This window comes from Octopus bimaculoides, chromosome 3, assembly GCF_001194135.2.
Source record: "Octopus bimaculoides isolate UCB-OBI-ISO-001 chromosome 3, ASM119413v2, whole genome shotgun sequence".
NCBI lineage: Eukaryota > Metazoa > Mollusca > Cephalopoda > Octopoda > Octopodidae > Octopus > Octopus bimaculoides.
The window spans coordinates 11,768,233-11,774,748 of record NC_068983.1 but is presented as its reverse complement, the minus strand read 5'-3'; the positions used below and the strand labels follow the sequence as shown (position 1 = coordinate 11,774,748).

Below are 6,516 nucleotides of genomic sequence, written 5' to 3'. Positions count from 1 at the left end.
CATACAACTACTTCATCGTATCACTACTGCATAAATCTCTCTGAGAGATTTAGAAATGTATTATTTCTAAAAATGGAATTTTATGTTAAACTTGGGAAGTCTGCTACAGGGACATTGAGCATGCTTCAGCAAGCTTATGGTGATGAGGCAATGACTTGTAGACAATGTTTCAAGTGGCGTTCAAGTGGCACGGACGCTTCAAAAGCAGAAGAATATCCCAGGAAGACAATGAGTGATCTGGAAGGCCTGCCATGAGTGTCACCCACCAGAAATGTGAAAACAATTCATCAGCTTGTGCATGAAGATTGTTAGAGGACAATCAATGACATTGCTGATGTTGTTGCTCCATCGTACAGACCTATACAGGCAATCTTGACGTCTGAATTGAACATGCAGCATGTCTCTGCCAAGCTTGTCCCCAGCCTGCTGACCACTGAGCATAAAAGATATCCTGTTGAAGTCTGTCAAGATCTCCCTGAATATATCGCTGCTGATGACCCCTGCTTCATGCCGAGGATCATCATTGATGATGAGAGTTGGGCCTACCGGTACAACCCTGAGATGAAGCAGCAGTTGTCACAATGGTAGAGCCCTTCATCTCCACGACTGAAGAAGGCACGACAGAACTGCTGCTCAATCAGGGGCATGCTCATCGTTTTTTCCGACATCCATGGTGTTGTGCATCAAGAAATTGTCCTCCAGGACCAGACTGTTGATCAAGAGTTCTACTGCAACATTTTAAAGAAGTGTCTGAGAAAGAACATTCAGCAAAACCAATCGGATCTGTGGAACACAAAGAATTGGCTTCTTCACAACAACAATGCACCCTGTATCTGAGATCTTCTCATTCCTGAGTTTCTTGTCAAAACACAACATGATATTGCTTCCACAACTGCCCTAATCACTAGTTTTAGCACCTATTGTATCAATCTCATGCAATGAAGTTTTAAAAGAAAAAAGTTATGAGTGTTTGTTCCTCAAATTTGAAGTGATTATATAGTTCTGTTTTTTTTTTTATGAATATAGTTCTATGACAGGACTTTTAATATATGTCACTGGCATCATGGAGGTAAGGAAGAAAATTATCCATAACACTGCTAATTAACACATTTGACACATTAGACACATTATTAATTAGCATAATAGCATAGCCTGGAAAAGACATGGATTACATGGAAAAATGCGAGCAAGAGAAATAATATTTTTAAGATTATAAACCTGGAAAATTACAGGACAAGTTATTACACTTGGAAAAGTTCAGGACATCTTATTACATTGGTAAAGTACAGAATAAGTAAATTTTTACTTAAAATATTGCAGCCACGGATAAAATTTCAATATTAAAAATTATTTGATTTTAATTTACAAAGTAACATTATAATTAAATTTTTTTTTATTTCTACTCTAGGCACAAAGTCATGAAAATTTTGGGGGAAGGAGGATAGTTGATTACATTGATCCCAGTGCATAATTGGTCTTTACTTCATCAACCCTGAAAGGATGAAAGCAAAGTTGACCTCAGCAGAGTTTGAACTCAACGTTTTGGCTGATATACCCTCCAGCCTTCATCAGGTGTCTTGGGGAAATTTTGAACCTGGGTTCTCATTCCTAAAGTATTTTTCGATGTTGTTATTATTATTATTATTATTATTATTCAGGTCACTGCCTGGAATCGAACTCAGAATCTTGGGTTTAGAAGCCCACGCTCTTAACCACTACGCCATATATCTGTGGGCATATGGTGTAGTGGTTATATATCCATCAATTGTAAATAATGTACATAGTTCCTCATCTCTTAAATAAAGAACTGATCATCAGTTAATCTCATATTTTCTACCTTTTCCTCCTCGAATATTCCTTAACCCTTGTTCTGTCAAATGTAATGATTACTTATTCGCATTGTTTTGAATAAATCATGGATTATCTCATAGCTTCAAGATTTCAATGATGTGATTGTTTATTTTTAGAATGACATGGTAGGATAGGTGTGAGAGGTTGGATCTGGTTGATCTTAACATAAAACAAATAGAATATTTGGGTTAGATATAACAGGGTTAACCCTTTAGCATTCACATTTTTCTATCAAAAGTGATGCTTATTTATTGACATCATTTTGAATGAATCATGCATGATTTTGTAGCTTTGAGATTTGATGAGAAAACTGTTGATTTTTAGAATGATATTGTAGGATAGGTGTAAGAGGCCAGATCTGGCATGTTTGAACATAAAAACAGGTAGAATATTTGGGTCAGAAATGGCCAGTCTAAATGCTAAAAGGTTAATGTTACTACCCCTACCCTCTCCATTGTTTTCCTAAACCTCTTTGTTATGTCTCAAGCTACTGCTATCTAGCACCTTCGGATGATCTCTACTCAACTGCTAACCGACTGGTACTCAACGGCTATTCAACTCCTCTACCCCGGCTAGACTATCTCTATTTATATGTCTTGGGCGATCCTACTTCTTCGCTTGGGGGCATCGGCACAACACTCTTTCACATGAAAGTTTGTCCATGCATCACCGCATTCATATTATACCAAAAAATAAAATAGCTAAAATACTCATTATTTATCAAACACAATATACAGCACAATTTATTCAGTGATATGCAGTTGAATGGATGAAATTTCAAATTCTTGATTTTTTTTTTGTTCGTTTGTAAGTTGAGAAATGTTTGTTTCCTGCCTATTAGCATTGTCTTATATGTTCCCAAGCAAGTCGTTTATAACTATTTGCATGAGAACTCCTGCTTATCTAATTCTTAATGGGGCATTTACATTGAAGTACATTCATGATGAACTGGATTCACAAAAATGGTTTGATTCTTATTCTAGTAATTAATGCACCTTGGAATAAAAGTGAATATTGCACCTTTCAATAATAATCTGTGCACCTCCTTTGAAATCATTAAAGCATTTGAATGGATGCGATGCATTTAATCAAGCTAGCCCCCATTGCCTTTAGATTATAAAACGATTCTAAAAGATTTATGTAGAAGTAAATAGCTATTTACTTAAACTTCTTCAACTCTTTAATTCCTGGTATAAGAAGCTAGGTATTTAAAATAATTAGGATAAAACATGTGGGACGAAACATTCATCATGTTTTCAAATTTAACCCCTACAATAACCCTACATAAATAATACATTCATTCATGCATGAATGGATATACACACATAGTTATAATTTAAAATTACCCTGACGTTGAATAGAATAGGAATGGAATGTTCAACGTTTTAAAGTTGAGTGAGGCAGGTAAAACTCATAAAATGCTGCCAGATCATTCGAATACAAAATCCCTAAGAAACTTAGAACATTGATGAAATGAAAATTAACTTGGAAAAGTTCGAAATGATTATTTTAAAAAGTGCTACTAATTAAATTATATGACGAGATTTACTGTCTTCGAATAAAGAGACAGTAAATTTTAAACCCATCAACTGTTTTAATTTATATTCCATGTTAACCTGTTGTAGTCAAGTAATAACTAATTTAATTTCAAACCAAAATAAACTAAGACAAGAATTAAGTATCCTGACTAATATAATGCAATGACCACAGAGGAAATCCTAAGTCAGCCAGCAGCCATGAGTCTAACATTATCCTTGATACCGACTCACGTGCCGGTGTTAAAGTCATTTGCGTCTCTTAATACTTGGAAAAGTTGGAGATAATCGAAGTCATATCGTTTAATAGTCATTCCAAAATTCGTCAGAAAATACGCATTTCAAGGGAGTGTTTTACGGCAGGAGGTGATTTATCAAGGCTGAATCATATTATTTTAGTTTATAATTTTATCCCAGTATAGTTCCTCAATACCTACTTTCGCTATCAGCCCCAGAATCATATATATATATATATATATATAATGTTTGATATTTTTAAAGATTAAAATATGAAAGTATGTATATATATATATATATATTCTTTTGAGAAACGAAGTCTAAATGACCAAACTGTAATCAACACAAGTCATCTGGCCTAGTAGGAGTTACTAAATATATGCGAGCATAATGCAGTGTAAATCACAAGCACTGAAAAAAAAAAAGTTAATAAAATTATGCATACATGTAATAGAAATAAAAATACTTTTCTTTTCTTTAATTATTCGATGTATGTTTAGTTTCTGTTTTGCTTCAAGCTAACGGGCAATGTTTCAGTTAATGAAGGGCAGATTTGTAAGCATACACCATCACACGTACACACACACATGAAAACATTCTCATAATATATGCATATACGTATTAACACACGCACATACATATATCGATATATTCATATATAGACATATATATATGCCTATGTGTATATACCTATATATATATATATATATATAGAGAGAGAGAGAGAGAGAGAGAGATAGATAGATAGATAGATAGATAGATAGATAGATAGATTCACGCACCTCCATGCACATACAAATACATGCAATCTATACATGCACAAACGAATACACAAACATATGCAAGCGCACACATAAATAAATTCATACATAGAAACAGGAGGAATGTCAGCATAACCTGTCTCTGTGTTATTACCATAATTTCAGCGAGTAGAAATGAAATGAATTCAATTCAATCTCCATAATTATTATACCACAGCAGACACGGTTAGTGCATATATTTGTAACTCCACACACTTTATAGCAACAGTTGCAAATTCCGAGGGCAATTTCTTAACTCTGTACCAAGTATTATTCGTATTAAAGTCTAGTGAACTTTACAGTTTTTTTCTCTCCTTCTCATCACATGTCACAAATCACCTGTGTTTAGAAAGGTGGATACATAGATACATAGCTGCTGTATTGTATGTTCGTCTTTCTCTCGCTCCTGTCTATTTGTGGGTGTGTGTTCACGGACATCTATCTGCTAATGCAAGGGTCAATAATCGTAGAGAGATAGATGTGTATCAGTGTCCCAGAAAAATATACATACGCCGAAAGAAGATGAAGAAATTAGTGATTATCATTAATAACCATCGACAACTACCAATAAAGTGAATGCAACAAACTAACGAGGGGGACCTTTACTGTACGTGATAGGAAGGAATAACACTGGATAATGTGATCTTCAAATATATTATTGTCAAGGAAAAAAGATGGGGTGGTTAAGACCAGAATGTCTTAGATCTGTTCTGCGCAATGACAGCTAACCTGGGGCGAAACGACAACAACACTTGATAAGAAACGGTAGAGCGCTGGGTGTTTCAGCGATCTAATTTAGCCTCCGTCAACACCGTACTTATAGTAAGACTAATTACATCCTTTCCCTTTGATCCAGAAAAAGATGTTCCGCGGCATCTAGTCCGGGACTTCTCTATATCTGATTTCAGTTTACGCGCGGGTTAATTTAGCTTTTTGGTAGAACAGCGAGAGAAGTGAAGATGCTGGAGTCAATTGAAGTCAACTTTTCCTCTTCATCAGTAACATTGACCTTGTACTAAGTATTATAAAAAATAAAAAAAAAGAGGAAAGAAATTCTATAGAGGTGGCAGTGGAATTAACTTCGGATATACATATATATATATATATATATATGCACGCGCACACATATATATGTGTGTGTGTATGTGTATATGTGTGTATATATATATATATATGAATATTTCGACGATGTACTTGTCTGGCAAGTGATTTGATCTGAGATCGTGCGTTGAAAGTTAAACAATTGCAGTTTGGAAGCACATATTAGCCATTCATGCATGCATATATGTGTGTGTGTGTGTGAATGAATATAAATATATACATATAACGTAAGTGTGTATGTGTATGTATATATATATATATATATATATATGTTGTACCGAGTGTAATCCGGCAACTCCGATTTAAATGTTCAAATTCCTCCGAAGTTCATTTTACATTTTAATGACTGCAGGGTTCGATGAAAACATATATAGATAAAATAGAATAGCATTTAAGATATTGGGGCGTAAATGTAAATGACATACCCACCCCTCTCTAATAAAAACTGGCGTTATGCCCAGTGAAAAGAAATCAATAACGTTTATTTATTTATTAATTTCTGCGCTCTCTATCTGACGGCGAGTACATGTTGATTAGTTTTGTCATTCAATAGACATGGTTACGTGTCAACTAGTTTCATTCAATACATTATTACAAATACATCATCCACTACAATAACCATTCACCCTTAAAAAAAATAAATGAATATTAAAAGAAAAAAATAATTTAAAATATTTGAAGAATATTCCCTTTCTGTGATACTAATTAAATTAAATATATATATATTAATAATAGTTTTTAACAATAATAATGAAGAGGAAATGTGCATGAGTGTATGTATGTGCATGTATATGTATGTATGTATGTGTGTGTGTGTGTGTATGTGTATGTGTGTGTATGTATGTATGTGTGAGTGTGTGTATTACTTTTAAACGGCAGAAGTTACAAAGTGAATCAAAGACCGAGAGTTTCGTGTATGGCACTTGATAAATGTGATGCAAGCAAGAAACTATCACTTCATAACTTCTACCTATATATATATATATATATAT

General features: G+C 34.0%; 1 long non-coding RNA gene across 1 annotated transcript in view; it reads right to left on the bottom strand.

The window, feature by feature from the left end:
• Positions 1 to 5,349, bottom strand: part of LOC128247400 (uncharacterized) — a 12,226-nt gene extending 6,877 nt beyond the window's left edge. The window contains exon 1 of the long non-coding RNA XR_008263778.1: positions 4,539 to 5,349. This is a non-coding gene — a long non-coding RNA (uncharacterized LOC128247400). The remainder of the gene's footprint in view (positions 1 to 4,538) is intronic.
• Between the last annotated feature and the right edge of the window lie 1,167 nt (positions 5,350 to 6,516).